This window comes from Falco rusticolus, chromosome 7 (assembly GCF_015220075.1).
Source record: "Falco rusticolus isolate bFalRus1 chromosome 7, bFalRus1.pri, whole genome shotgun sequence".
Taxonomy (NCBI): domain Eukaryota; kingdom Metazoa; phylum Chordata; class Aves; order Falconiformes; family Falconidae; genus Falco; species Falco rusticolus.
Window position 1 is genome coordinate 4,463,060 of NC_051193.1, and position 16,389 is coordinate 4,479,448.

The 16,389-nt window shown below is 38.7% G+C and overlaps 1 long non-coding RNA gene across 4 annotated transcripts in view; it reads right to left on the reverse strand.

Annotated features, from left to right (window-relative positions):
* The window catches only part of LOC119151065, a 32,261-nt gene that overhangs the window by 14,401 nt on the left and 1,471 nt on the right, over window positions 1–16,389 (reverse strand). For 2 of the 4 annotated variants that reach the window (XR_005105289.1, XR_005105286.1), the window contains exon 3: window positions 41–16,361. This is a non-coding gene — a long non-coding RNA (uncharacterized LOC119151065). The remainder of the gene's footprint in view (window positions 1–40; window positions 16,362–16,389) is intronic. The other 2 variants (XR_005105288.1, XR_005105287.1) reach the window with 2 other exon arrangements.

Here is a 16,389-nt window from a genome sequence, read left to right on the forward strand (position 1 = left end):
AAATTATCTGGTTTCTATTTATGTTCATTAACTCAAATACCTTGGGAGAAGTAATGTTGGCCGAGACTTCACATGCTTGCCTTTTCAAGTAAGGGTTTCCAAAGCTGACAGCCCCCTATCTCTGGGTTATTCACACTCTCCCAACAGGAAAAAAAAAAAAAAAAAAAAAGATTTTTAAAAAACAGCAAGACTTATTTCTGAAATTATAAAGAGGATTTGTTTTCTATCCTCTTTTTTTAGGCATCATGGTAAAAAAAATTTTTTTAAACGATATTACAAACCACTTCTCCCTATTCTGATATATGCTATAAACAGGAACAGCAGCTTTTTAAGAAACATCCACAGAAATAACAGATCACAGAGGAATAAGAGAACTGGAAATAACAGGAACCATGAAGAAATTATTTTAGAAGGAACAAAAAAAAAATAATTTCTACATATTCGATTTCCCAGCCATGAGTTGTCTTCATTTCCCAACCCCCTCAATTCTAAGGTCTGCATCTTAACCAGCTAAAAGCTATTAAATAGTCAGAGAATTAGCTTTGGACCCATGTGTATATTAGAACATCTGAAGGGAAATTAGGCAAATAATCGCTTTTTATTCAGAAGCCTAACTCAATTTTAATATTAGAGGAGGAGTATTTACTTCCAGTCCCACCAGTTTTCCCAGAATCTCCACCCCATTAAACTTGCTTGGCAAGATATTGACTGACAACACATTTCCCCAATGAAAGACAGGTTACAAATCACTTGATCATCGGCATTCTTTGGCAGAGTGTTCCTGAGAGTGTTTCACAGGCTGCTGAGGAATCTAGGGGCTGATTAATGCTTCTGTAGGTATTACATACACCCAATCTATACTGGTAACCCCTTTTGGGGACATGAGGCCACAAAGTCACATCTGGAGAACTCTTAATGTTCCACAGATTGCTCAATCACTCTGTTCCTTCTTTTTGCTTCTACTTGAGTGCTATGGCTAGTCACTCCTATCATTCTCAAATCTTTTGCTTCTATGATCTACTGAAGATTGGTACCAGTGGAATAATAAATTGTGTAGAAGGCGATGAAATAATACTACTTTTGGATTTTCTAACAGCAGCGTTACAAAATAGCCAAGCCAGTTATTTCTGCTCAGGAACAACAAATCAGCAAATCATGGGGTACTGGTAAAATGAAATTTCAATACAAAAGCCTTAGGAACGTGTTTAAATAAAATAATGTTACATTTAAAGACAGCCAGAAACACCTTTCTTTTATGCAAATTTCATAGAATATGAATCCCTCCTGCTCCAAACTCGTGTACAATAAGGATTTTACCTTATTATTTACTTATACTTCTTAAAAACAAGTATAGCTAGCAAAACTTATGCTGTGCTTTATGCACGTAGCCCCTAAGCAAAATTCAGAATAAAATCTGCTTTGGGCTGTATGTTTACTAAGTGTGTGAAAGATTAAGAAACTCTGTTTCTAGAAATCCAGCAATACAGAATTCCAGAGCCAGAAATACAAGACAAGACCCTGGAAATGGCAGTGGATATGGCCAGAAAAATGTTAATGCTAACAAAGTACTGCAATAACACATCTTTTGTTGGGCAACAAGTTAAAAGCACTTTAACACAGATGACATTCACCAGACAGTCACAGCCATCCACGCAAAGAGAAAACTATTTTGTTGTTGGTTTTAGAATATCTGACTATGTATATCAGGCAATGCTTTCATTTTAGTGGTAGGTTACAGCCACACTGACAGCCAAGTCACATATACTTACCTTGAAGCAAGAAAAAATGGGAAGGTTAAAAACACTGTGGCACTTCATAGCTGTTGTTTGGAAGACAGGCTGCTGTCTAGATACACATTTAATGTTCATTCTTCTGCCTTGAAAGAAAGGCTATTAATGCTTTTAATCACTGGTATTTATGAACAAATAAAAAGCAGGTATGTTCATCACATCAAAAAAAAGCTTTGTAAGGCAAGCTAGTGGTAGGTTACTCCAAACCCAGTCCTTTTTATCAGCTTCACCACATAAGCAAGTGGCATCTATTCTGCTACTCACTATTACAGGATATTCCCTGCAATTTCAGTTATGAAATAAAGACTATGGGACCTCATTAACCAGCAGGTAGTGGAATCCACCTCCCTCATTTGAACGCTTCCCCAGTGTTCATCTCACATCAGCAGCACATTTTCCTCACCTCAGGGTTTGGCTCTTGTGAACTCTGTCTTGGGGAGAGCCGGCAAGGAGAAGGGCAGTGGCACGGCTGCAGCCCACTTGTAGGCCCTTCCGAGCAGTGTGATTCCACAGGTCTGTACAATCGCAATGACACCCATCTTGTTTTACTTGCTCTCTCTGATCAGTCATCTTTTTATTGCTGTTTGAGGTTCTGCACGGAGCAGCCTGGTTAATTCAAAGGCTGTTTCCAAAGGCTCCTCAATACACAACTGTGCACTCTGACCTTCACTTGCTCATGAGCCTCCTGCACCTGGAGATGACATGGTCCAGTTTTGGTCATGGCGATACCAAGGCTATGGACCCTGCTCTTTCTGCTGCCTTTTCCCTTGGCACAGCTCATTCCAGCCCTCATCTTGAAGTGATCTGGAAATCCTCAGATTTACTGGTCTCCTGCTGAAATGATGGTACCTGTCAAAAAGACTGCTTGGGCCCTTCTTCAGTGTAATGTCTTCTACTCTTCATATAGGATACCTAAAAGGTACCAGTACAGGCTAGTAAAAGGAACTCTTTGACTGTAGGATTACCCCACCGAAAGGAACTAAGCTGGACAGTAAACTACAACATACCGAGAACTGATTTGTCAAGAGAAGGGACCCCTTGGAAAACTACGGCATCTCTCAGGGATCCAAGATTGGAGGTGATCAAAGAATTGCCAAAGAAACTGTAAAATTATAGACAGAAGGGCAGGACAGACCCACTTAACCCCTGTGGCGATGTGGACTTGCCTGTATCAAAACCTCAAGACGTTAAGGACCTGACTTGCCTAAACAGAGGGCTTTCCAAGGAGATCAAAGAGGACAGCAACACTATGGATCTCAAGAAAGTTTCTTCCACAATTTCAACACTTTAACCAGCAACTAAAACCAATTGCTTTCTGTGTATGTGGTCAACTGTGGTGTAAATCCGAGGGTTCATCCCCTCAGTCGGGCCTCAAGTTAGCTGCAGGGGGATTCTCTCCCAACAGGATTAGGCCACAAGAAGAGGTGGCCAGAATGGAGGTAAAGGAGACTGTTCATGACAGAGGGAACAATGTACGTGGGCATCTAATCTAGACTTAAGGGGAGCTTAATGTACGGGATTCAGTAATAGGACCTTTTGGCAGGAATCTGTAAGATAGCCCTTTAAAAAAAAAAAATGTAATGCAAAACATGATCTCTACAGGTACTTCTACACTCCTGTTCCTCCTTTATTGTGGACGTTTTTTGGGTGGAGTTTAGATGTTTCTGGAGTACAACATTGCTCCATGATTATAAAGTGAGTTTGTGACAGAAGCAGCCCTTTGTAGGAAAAAAAAAAAATTCAAGTAGCCCTTTGCTAAAATTAACTTCCTATCCCTAGTTTTAAGTCCCACCTATGTTTCCCTTGTGATCAGAGATGCTGAATAAAGACATGTTTGTGAGTACTTACAGAAGGGAGGTGGAAAGCTGGAACAAGCTGAAGATTAAATCAAGGGGAAGATGTTTTGCTGGTGTCTGTGAAAACTAGAAGCTGGTAAGCCACTGTCTTCATTTTAGAGGAACAAAAAGCCACCCTCACTACTCATCCCAGCTAGTAAATAATAAATCAGAATCCCTCCATTTTACCTCACAGAATAAAAAACCAAAGGTGACTTCTTTGTATTATTGTACTGTTCTTGTATTAATACTGTTCCTGGTACTAGAACTAACCTTAAGTAACCTGTAATGCAGAGATGTATCTTCAAATACATATGACCAAACATATCAGAGTGTTTTAAAAGTTCACAAACATACTAATTAATACAAAACACTCATGTCATTTGACTTCTCACTTGCATAATCACTTGACCTGAACCTGTGTGTGAATTAGATATAGGCACGGTACGAACAAGTACAGCTCATCTGCATCCATAAAAGCTCAATTTGCATGAATGGCCATTGCAAATGAGCAGGTACATTTGCCATACAGCTCTACGTACCTCCATGGGCTCCTTCAGCACTTATGTATTTTCAGGATCTGATCCTGTAAATCTACCTGTTTCTTCAGATGAATGCTCACCTTTCTTTATAAGCACACACTCCCATTTATGCTGACTGCCACTCCTCTGTTTTCTGAGGCCTGTATTAAGATACCCCTTGACTGCCAAATTAACTTTCTTAGTATTTTTCACACAAATTAATTTGAGTTTCAAATGTCTGACTGACTTGCAGAACTGTCTCAGAGAAAAACAAAGGGCGGCCACAAAATTTCCACATAGAGAAACAAGATTTGAAAATGCAATTCTACTTGTTTTGCCCATGCTGCAGTGACTTCTAGAACTCTCAACTACCAGAAGAATTTAAAACGTTAATAAACCACAAACATCCATTTCCTATGGCTTTCCACTCATAAGGCTAAGATAGGAAAGCAAATATTTAAGGAACAATGACAGAAAAGAGTACATTTTTAAGATAACTGTAAAAACAGTAGAAATAGACGTAAGAAAATAAACAAGGTTATATCATTTTGTATTTTCAAGAAAGAAGCTATTCATGAAGTATGGAGGAAAGAAGAAGACTGTATTTTATCCCTCCCCTCATGGGGCTTTTAAATATACACAACATATCGCAAGCTCTGGGAATTTTCAAAAAGAATAATGCAGCACATAAGCAGTAATAACATTCAGAGCCTCTGAATATTTCCCTAGCTCATCTCCAAGCACACATTCCAGCGTAAAGATCTGTGCTTTGAGCTTCATTCAGAAGACACACAGAATGCTGAGGCACTTTGTACAGCTATTATCTGAAAAGTCTGACCCCGCAACAAATGACACTATAGAAGAAAGCTAAATTATCAAAACTTTATTTCAGCATTGTATGCTCAACAGGGTGTTTTGCATATCTGACTAAGCAGCCAATTTGCTGCTAGGTAAGCAAAGAATTTCTGATTCTGTTTGTACAGCGCTGAACTCTAGCACACAAGAGGGTGAACTGTGAATATTCTGTGAAGCTCATTTGATTAAATCACTATTTTTGTAATAGCATTTCTGTAAAGTAAAAGCACTTCCATTTAACCAAATGTCAATGTTGCTTTAACAGAAATGGGAATACATGATCCATATAAAGAAAAACAAACATACAGGGCCTAGACAGCCTGTTTCTTTTTGAAGTGAAGTCTTTTTATGCTTAGCAGATGACAAATCCTTTTTGGTATTTCAATATTTAATATCCACCGCTTACTCCTAGGTTTGCTTTTGATGTATTTAAAAAAAAAAAACATGTCATTTCCCAAGGCCTAGAATAGTAGTACTGCACTAAGTATGGATAGCAATTAGTAACTAGAAATCTTTCCTCTCTTTTTCTACTCAAATCTTTTCTGTCCCCTCAAGCATTTTTTTCATTCTGAAAACACTTGCAAGTTTTTGCTGGGTCCACTATTGGCAGTTTGCCCCTCAACCACTACAGCACTCTGGGACCATGTGGATGGGGAAAATGTATTTCAGGCACTTGGTCCACTGACTCACTCTTCCATGTACCATCTGATACACTTACGCTTCTATCTGTTGTCTCTTAAGGTTCAAGATTCAGCAATGAAACCTTGATCCCTTATGTTGCATCACCCAGGATAAAAAGAGATCAGAGAAGTGAATAAAAATATAATTGGGCTTGTTAGTAAAGAACAAGTCCAGAGAAGAAAAGCTAAGACTTATCTTTGTAACAGATCTCTTCAAGTGTATAGGCACTTCACAGAAAGGAAGGCTGAAAAGGGATAAAATTCCTCCCTCTACATACCTAACGGATAAGTATCAGAGCAGCAATGCTATTTCATCTAAGAGATGCTGTGACTCCAAGGATACAGCCAAACCACCATGAAAAAGTTAAGATGTCTTGTATCCACGAGAGGCTTTTGAACAGCCTCTGCATCTTCCCCAGTCCTGTTTCCAGTTTGAGGCCACTGAACTTTGCCATGGTGATCACACCTCCCTCTAGGAATAGATTTTCAGACACATTTATCATCCAGAGACCCTCGTTGAGGGGAAAAAACTGCAGCTACTTATTATTGTCACTTCAGTCACATAAATACTGGATGGAAAGAACGAGCTAAGTAACTCTACAGAAAATAATCTAATGGTTGCAGAGAAATTACAAGGTGAACATGAGTCAACAGTGTTTATTTTGATAGCAGTGCTGCACTTCATGCGGATCAAAGACAAATATAGCCCAGGTTTCAGCTGGAGCACAGCACCCTGCTTTGGAACGTTGTGCCTTAAGAAAGGGGTGTATCTAATACAAACTATATACAGAAGGCCAGTAAGAATGATCAGATGTTCAGTAAATAACCTACAAGGAAGGGCTGAAGAGACAGAGGAGGCTGGCCTGAAAAAGTGACCACAAAGTCTGTAAGTACTTTAAATAAAGTGTTTGAGGGGGAAGGAGGGGGGGGGGGGGGGCAAAAAAAAAAAAAGAAAGAAAGAAAAGGGAAATACTTTTTTTCCTTTTCCCAGCCCATATGAGAAGAAATGGGTTTACACCGCAGCAAGAAAGATTCAGGTTACATGTTTTGACCAGCAAGAATGGCAAGGAACTAGAGCAAATTACTGGGGGAGCAGAAAGGTCAGTATTATTTACTTCCAACAGCAGCCTACATAAACATCTGTTAGGAAGAAAGTTACGTGCAGCTGACCCTGCCCTGAAAAAGTATGGACTAGATGTCACCTTCTGTACTTATGAGTCAATGTTTGATTAGTTCATATTCTATCATTATTTATTTCTTTTACTCTAACGTCCATAAAGTCTAGCCACTGACTCATGCCTAGTCCTGGGATAGGATAAATATGTGACAGTAATTCCACAAAATGCACAAAAAAGAAATAAAAGAGGCAACAGCAGAGTAAGACAAGGCAGGGAGGCCCAAAGAAACAGCAAGACACCAGTGACAGTCCCAACAGCACATCGAAAAAGAATTCTGAAAACTTTTGCAGTCATCACAGTAAAGGAAAATTAAGGGTTATTTAGGAGAAGGGTTTTTTTACAGGATACTCCTCCTTGTATGAAAATCATGGTTTTAAATGCAACATGCAGTCAACAGAGGCTGGGCACACTATATCAAGCAAAACTAGCAGCTGACTAAGGAGAGGTGATGAGAAATAAGGCAGGGCAGGATCCGAGATAAGGAAAAACACTTCTTATTGAAAGCAAGAGAGCAGAGCACAAGAAAGGGATGAAATAACAAACCACCATTCTGTACAAGACCCTCCGCAGCATCACTCTGTGTGGATGTAACACACGATGAAATTTGTCAAGTTAGAGAAAACAATGTTGGAAGGAGTGATTAATTAAATGATGAGATGCTGCCTAAGTTTTCTCATGTGCAGATGGCCAAGGACCTCATCATTTAAGATTTCATGTAGAAAGAAATATGGAAGTTTTCAGAGAAAAATCTTATTTCAAAGATGGTGCCCAATTTTAATTTGCATGATAAGCAAATAAGGCTGTTTGATCTGCTGCTTCACTAAGACAGTGAAGGAAGACTGGCAGAGGAAGCTTATCGCCAGTTTAACTGTGTGATGCGTACGCTGATGCCTCATTTACACAGCCACCTTCAGAAAGGCAAAATGAGATTTTAAATTGTGACAGAAAACAGAACTAGGTAACACCAGAACTTCTGGTATGACCACTAGTTTCACGCTTATGCAAAGTGAGAGACGAAGAAGCAACATGACAACTACAGTCTTTGATTATATACAGAAAAACAACCATGACACGGTAAGGAAGCACCTAAGAGGGTGAGCAGAGGACTGGTGGCAACCAGCCACAGATGCCACGGGAAAAATGAAGTCCAAGAGCATAACTGCTAGTGGCAGCAGCAAGATGACAAAGGAAACCTCTGCTTCTAGCCAGTGGAGCATCTTGGTCTTCTTGTTAGGGAATAAACATGTTTACACTTGCTTTGCACCCCATTATACATTGTAGACTGACCAGTGTTGAGTAGATTTAAGAGAATGGGACATCATAACCTCTTCCGCTCTGAGATAAAGCTCAGTTTTTGACTTGAGCATCACTACAGCTGCTCATGAATCACAACCTCAAATGGTTTATCATCTGCAAACGGATGTTACAGGACTGTTCTGTCGGATGACTGAGCCATCTACTGAATTTAGCCGTAACACTACACGTTAACCCCGAATGTTCACCAGCCTCGCCCACAGAAAACACCAACACCTTCTTGTTTTCCAGGGGACTGTTTTCACGTATAATTTAATGAAAGGTGGAAGTATCACATAAACCTCAAGCAGTGGAATGGGATGTATACCAGTAAACTTTAAAATGCATTAAATCTATCTGGAGGACTGGGAACAAGACAATCACATCACCATTTATATATTCCTACACAATTAAAGCAAAATCTTTTGTTCAGATCACAGGACTCAGCTGTGTCAATTGAATTGCTCTGATTGAACTAATTGAATTTCAGTTGCTCAAATCTGGTTTTGAACAGTTTTGTATGACATTCAAAAGATTGAAGACTTCCTTTATAAATCAAGTGTGTGTGCGGAGGGACAACAAATGATCTGGCTGTTACCCAGAAAATAACAAACACGTAATGTGTTTTACTGGAGCAGCACACAAGTTTTATCTTTCAGTCGAGGCCTCCGTTTACTAGGGTGGTGCACGAAGCGCTTCCCATGCTTTAAAGTCCTCCTTCCTCATGGAAGGAGGTAGGGACCCTCACTCTGCAGGCTACTCAAGTAAAACTGAACACTACTTATCCACGTCCTCCTTCACCCCTGTAGCTACTATTGCATCAGCAGACACAAAATGTACCTGAATTACAGCTTTACAGGACAGAGCGCGGGGATTACTTGTAAAACTCCTGCTTTTGCCACCCAGAAACTCCCTACCCACCTAGGAGGAAAAACAATGCCGCCACAAGGGGATTACGATTCTCAATTATTTCCAGAGAAACATTTATTTAATTAAATTTTAATTAAATGCCAGGCTAGAACTCATGGCTGATGTCTACCAGCAGCCTCTGTACAAACTTGCTGATTGTTCTTTATTCTCCCTGCAGAAGCGGAACTGTAAGCAGCTTATGAGCCAAAACCAAAGCACTCACAAAGCCAATGGCAGCAACTCCATTAACTCCACCAGCCAGGCTATCGCATCCAGTGTGCGCCTCCTATTCAGCACCAATGCATCACCCTTATTCCAGTATATCGTGTCCACTTTAAAGGCATCAACAGTGAAGGAACCCCGCTTTGTAACTTTCTAAAAAGGCCCGTCTACTTTAAAATTAATTTGGTTTTGATAACAACTTCCATGCCATGGAATTTGCTTCCTTCCCTCTTCTTCCCCTCCTTCTGTCTCTGAATAAAAAAAAGTATCCATGTATTCTCATACAAGTCAAGTCTTCAATTTGTTAATTTAACTTTTCCTTTTCTGCCTCTGTGTCTTAGAAGTAGCTGCATCTATTTTTATAACTAACTGGGCATAAACCCCCACAAACCTGAAGACTAGCCTCCATGTCTAAGGAGGACCAAGTCCTTTTGGGTGAGCAGGAAAGGTGACTTTACTGCAGCTCAACTTACCCACCTTAAAAATGGACATGAGACCTCCTACTAGTTTGTACATCTCATGGGCATTATTCAGTTATAAATGATGCTATGATTATTTGTAGTTATCAATCCATTGGCTGGCTTTGTCTCTGGCTCAGTGAGTTTTTTAACCATTACAAGAATTGCAAAACCCTCTTTCAGAGCGCTGGCTAAATAAGGAGTTTCGTATCCTATCACCAGCTGTGACTGACCTCCAAGTTTAACTATGAAACTATTTGTCAATGGGCAAAAAAAAAAATATGGCGGGAGGTACAACACACCATACCTTTACATTAGGCAGAAAAATTAAGAAGCACAAAGGAAAGCAATGAAACTAAAGGATTATTAAACTCAGATAACCTACTCTGGAAACTGTGAAGACCTGATTGCTGAGGAAGAAGTCAGAGATCTGCTAATCTGCTTTTACACCAGCTGAAACTGTAGTTTTCATTTTAGCACTAGAACTATTTTGTTTCCTTGGCTTTAAAAGGAGATTATTTAATTTTTTTAAAAAATAATCAGCTTTCACTCTGCCTTCCGTATTGGAAAGGTTTTTGAAGATGGCACAGAAAAAGCATTAAACTACAATTTTTGGGCTTGGGGGTTTCATCATTATAAAAAAAAAAACCAAACAAAACAATCACCACAACCTTCAAGCAAAAATAAATGTTGTAGAGAATGTTAATTTTTAACAGCATTTTCAAAAGTGCAATGTGACTCTCATTCCATAAACTTATAGCCATCTATGACAAAGAAAATATGCATAACATTGCCACAAAAAAGAAAAAAAGGTCACTTTATTAGGGCTGAGCCCCAGTGCAGACATATACATGCCAGATGTAAGCTACAAAACTATACTACTTAGCATTGCTGCATTTACTGTCAGGACGTGCTTGGGAGCGGTACAGCGCGTCTCTTCCTGCCCTGTAGTACAGTTCAATCCTATAGTAGGAGTACTATAGGACTCAATTTGTGGCTGTAGGAATTGTACCACAGCAGTCACCAGGAGCAGTCAGGGATGCTTATAGAATGTTTTCAAGAAATAGCTAACAATCTTGTGATAACTTTGTGCACTGGAATTTCTGATTCCCTCTTCACCTCTCTCCCAAATCAAGCCAGAAAGCCTTTGTTCAAGAATGCCAAACAAGCTGCAGAAGGCAAGTTTTTAAGAAACAGGAGGTGGAAATGACAAAAGGGAAGCAACAGGCAGATGAGAGGTTGAGAAAAGCAAGCCTGGCAGTTCTTCGAAGTGGATAAGGAAGACTCAATGAAACTAGGAAGGCTGCATATGTCTCCATACATGTCACTGACATGCAGAACAGCTAGGAAGGAAGCCAAGTATTCTCTTAAATAGGACAAAATAATTATTTCCACTGCACAGATGAAATGTTATTATCTGCTAATGCAGATGTTGGGGCTAGGCAGTTAAATAGACTGCCCTGACTATAAAAATCAGAGTACCTGAATTCCAGACCTGTCTTTGACACTAGACTGATGCAGGACCTTTTGCAATTCACTTCAACAATTTTGGATTGAAACTACACTTACCAAGTGCTAGGAAAGTGAGTTTCAATGACACATTAGTGAGAAAAAAATAATATTTTGGGGTTAGTACTTCAGAAGTACCCCACTTCCCAGTGAAAGATTTTTCTCATTTGAACTAGAACTTTATATTTAAAAAAAGCCTGGATCTAGCAAAACATTCCTTATCCCTTGTCCCTCAAAATTTTTCAAGAGCTTCTCACTCCCTAATTCCATTTTGAATCAAATCTGAAATGTTCCATTCAACATAACTGGAAACATATTAATAAACAAAAAGTCTGACCTACAGTTTAAGGAATGGCAAATAGAAGGTATTAACACAGCAAGAAGTACTGAAACAAATTAATTTATTACTGATACAAAACCTTGTGTAATGAAAGTGCAAAACCAGAAGGTGGTTTTTTATGTTTGTGTTTTTTTATTTATGTTTAAGTGTTGGGGGGTTTTCTTGCCTGAATTTAAAAGATTTTAGTCATTATGAGACTAACGCAGTCCCTCCAGATCCCTGCCCTTTCACTGCTACGTACAGAAAACACAAAACAAAATCTTACCACCTCCAATTCCAAAATTCTAGCCCAGCCTGAACACTTTAGGAAACCCTGGGAAGCTCTGGTGACAGCGTGAAACCTTGCAGGAACTGCGCCGTCCATGTGCGCTGGCCTGAAGTTGGAAAGCAGAACAAGGTATGACACTTCAGCTGCTGCCACCTTTATCACTTACACTACGACCAGTAGAGTGCTGGACAGATTTTTTTACTACTGGCAGAAGTTACTACAGCAGCTGCACTGGTAATTACACTAGTAACTATGTCCCATGAATCACATTCCTCTTGAAGTCCCCTGCCCAAGAACTGTCCTCACTTTCATCTTCACTACTTAAAACTGTCAGACTTGAAAGCTCCCACATCCACTGCAGCAAGTTTTGTAGAATACACTCTTTCTACAGCAAGTGCTTCTTATTTTGAGTGCAAGAAAGAAACACACTCCATTCTTCCAAAGTACTTCTGCTGAATCAAAACTTAATAACTCTGTAAAGTATAAAAACTACAAGCACATTTCCTTTTTTCCCCCCCAGAAGAGAGCAGAACTGGTCAAATGGTCCCAAAAGTTTTCTTAAGAGTCCTAGCGGGACAGTAAGGTTACTGTACTTTGAACTACATTCATGCTGCTGGTGTGCACACCTTGTAAAAACCTGACATTGTGTTACTGTTGCTTCAAGTTACTCAGACAAACTGCCATAAAAACAAAACCCAAAACACCTTTCTATTTATACCAACACACATTCAGATTTGGCAAGAATCTCCAAATTTTCTATTTTGAGTCCTCCAAACATCTCTCGTCATCTTCAGGAACAGCTAAATCAGTCCTGCAAACTCTTTTCAATAAACCTCATTTAATACAGTTTCATTTTGACACCACCATTCACTGTATTTTCCACCCTAGTTACAAAATCCACTAACACACATTTTTAGTCTCTGAATTCTTTATGTAACCTTACACTTTTTATACTAATAATTGTCATTTCTTTCCCACCTCTGATTTTGTGTTTATTTTGCCATACCACAGCTGAGTTTGTCAGCTTTTTAAAAGGAATTTTATCAGGAGTTTTGCAAGAATCTCTGAAGTTCTTTTCCTACTTCTGTGCTGACCCACTCACAGATTTATGACAGGTTAAAAAAAAAAAGTGCTGATTTCCCATTCTCCCTCTTGTCACACATCTTAACAGGTTATTCTATTTTGATTCTCTACAACGTACTCAGGAAAGCTCCATGGCCTGCTCATTTGACTTCAAAATTATGCTAGTTCTTCAATTTAGGGTATTTTTCATTTCACCCACAAATTACCCCAAAGATTTATCTAGCAATAAAGATAATCCATAATATTGTTGGTTTACAGTGTCTAATTAATGAGATTTTACAGAAGTTCTGAAGTTGATCATGGAAAAAACAGCTTGTAAAAGGAAGACCAACAATACTAAGAATGGCTGAATATTCAAAATAAGTGATACATATTATAAGCCTCTGGAACTAACAGAACCATTATTTTTCAGTTGTTAAATCCTGTCCAGTAAAATCAAATATCAAAGCCATAAAAAAGCAAACTTGTTTGTAATGGTGTCATCCTCCTTCATAAATAAAATGATTGTTTCAGAAAAGAAATACATATAAATTTGCCAGTTTACATGAGAAATTGCCTGATTATCTAAAGAACACCAAAGAATAAACTTAATAAATACTCTTCAGCATCCTTTTCACAAAGAGAGACCATATACAGTGCATTTCCTGGTTTAAAAAAAAAAATCAAAACAAACCACCCTCCAAAACTCATCTAAAACCTGTCCTAGAAGCACACCAACTACAACAACCAGTTTTGGTAGGAAATAAACAACTGTCTCTGACAAACAGAAACTGGGGCGGCGGGGGGACATACTTCAAAAGACTTGCAAAAAACTATTTAAACTATTTTAAAAATTAGTGTACAAGTTCTAGAAGGTTTATCAATGTATATATTGATCAGTCTATTCTTGCAGACCCACAAAAAATGTGTGGAACAATTTCCTCCCCTGTTCTGTTATTTACAAATTTCCAGGCTCTGCTGGTATGCCTGATATTGTGTGAATAAAAAGGTAAATAATATCCTACACTCAACTCTGAGGGGGGGAGGGAAATGTTTTGAGACATACCAGAAGTATTCACCTCTTCTTCTCCTCCTAATTTGCTAACTTAAAACAGCTGCCTCCCATTCTATGCATTGCTTTAAATAACTTTTCTTCATTTCTCGTCTGAGCTTCCCAGTAGAGTATCAATCCCTTACTCGAAACACTGCTGGAAAACAGAATATTGTGACACAAACATGAAGTATTCACAAGCAATTAATGCGGAAACCAATGGAATCACTCACATGCCAGAGCAATTATACACCAGCCCCAGAAGCAAGCACTGAAAAACATATTGTTTTGAACTTGCCAAAACTCCCTCAAAGGACTGATTACATTTTAAAAACCGAGCAATAAGCAAGAACCCTTCTGGGTTTAGACTTGACCATGCAGTTTACACCTTGCTAACCACTACTGGGGAGATTTAAACAACTGAACAACAGACAACAGGCCTGACAACTGACATCCAAGCCTCTGAAAATGGCCATAAGCTCCAGAGCTTATTCATCCAATGTCTTGAGCTCTTTTTTTTTTTTTTTTTTTGCCTATAGCACTCTTCTATTGATTTTAAGGGTCTCAAAGCATAAGATTGTGTTGTCAGAAAATGTATATGGTTTGCCAATGCTCATTTTTGTTCCTTTTCCACAAAATTCCTGGATACCAGCAATTAATACTGTTCCAAATTGCCCTTAATGACCATCTTCCAGCTATGCTGGCAGGTGGGGAAGTTAAGGGCAGGAAGAGGGACAATTTAAGAACAAATTTTCACTTTCCAGTTACCGTATCTACATACACAGAAATGACTGAAGACTTCGATGTTACACAAAACATGAAGGAATGCATTGTCCGGATGCAGCATGGACAAACAAGATATCAGCAGATCTACAAAGGAGTATTATAAACCACAAAAAACAATCAGCAGCTCATTTCAGCAAACGCTCAGCTATTCAACAATTTTACTCATAGAACACAGTAAGATTTCACACATGAGGCATACACTTTATGTATAGGAGCCCTTCATTCAAAACCTGTGTTAATGCAAGGCTGCAGTACTCATGTTAAAAAAAAAAAAAGCAAATAAACCATGCATAACAAAATATAAAGTGTGGATGAAATCACCCGATTGGCCACACTGCAGTTACACTAAATAGTCTATAAAGCTTGATCAGAAAATACCTGGAAAATAATCATATAGAAGCACATGAAAAGCTAACACAGGCTCAGCCATAACTGAAGTTTCCATAGCGGGTGTTTTTAGTATTTCAGATTTTGGCCCAGGATTCTGACATATGATCAGCTTCAGCTGCAAACCTGCATTTAGAACCTCCTTTGCATAGAGATAACAACAGATCTCTTTTAGGCAATGAAGAAATTGGACAAAAATGTGAACCATGTACAAAAAAATCAAACATTAACTGTAGTGATTATAACAATTACTCACAATATTAACTTCTTTGTACTTGAGCTTTAAAAAACAGAACATACAGATAAGGATGGAGAATATTTTCATCTTCCAACAGGAGACTGACCAGGGATCCTATAGAGCAGCTTCCCACTATTGTAAGCAGGGCTCAGACTGCTTTTGCTGCTCCGCTGTTAAGGACTCCGTCAAGGCAGGATTCCATACACTGTGTCAGTATACAGTATTTCTAATCAATGACATCTACAACAGACAGTTGACAGCTTTATTCATAGAAACACATAATAAAAATTCCTCACCTAAGAGCTAGTATGGCTTCATCAAAATGTAAACAGTTTCTCCCTCTATTAAAAACAGCAAAATTGGATCCTCATTTTAAATGGCATCATCATATCCATTTTTAAATCCAACTTACTTTTTTTTGGTATCCTGAGAGTATTAGTACAGTGACAAGGGTTTTTTTTGTTGTTGTTGCCGTCTGTTTAAGAAGAGCTGTACTCCACAAAGACATTATTTAAAATTTATTTACCGTTGTGATAGGATGCTTAGGTATTTGGCCTATGGAACATTTCCATTCATTTTTAGTCCTCCAAACAGTTCTCAAGACTTCTCAAACCCTTGCAATACAAGCAGCGCGCATGTGAATGGGGCAGAGGGAAAATCAACGAGTTTCAACATTTAATTTTGGTTTCGAACTTCGAGTAAGTTTCCCCCAATAGTTTTCAGGGCGGCGTTTTCTACAACTTCATGTGAATAGAACATACAAGACATTCTTTCTTCTGAGAAAACAAAGGAAAAAGTATCTCTGTATTCTCAGATTTTTTTAAAAGTTATAACAGTGTAGTTAATACACTTTAATTTAGTTACTTTGTTTCCATGATAAAAGTTCTTTTCCAAAGGTCTTCACCTGTGCCATGAAAACAAATCCCAGACCAAAACTTCCTTTGTGAAGCCTCAGCCCAGGGGCCACCTTTGTCCATACCTGTAAAGGAGAATTTAAAACAGAGCTA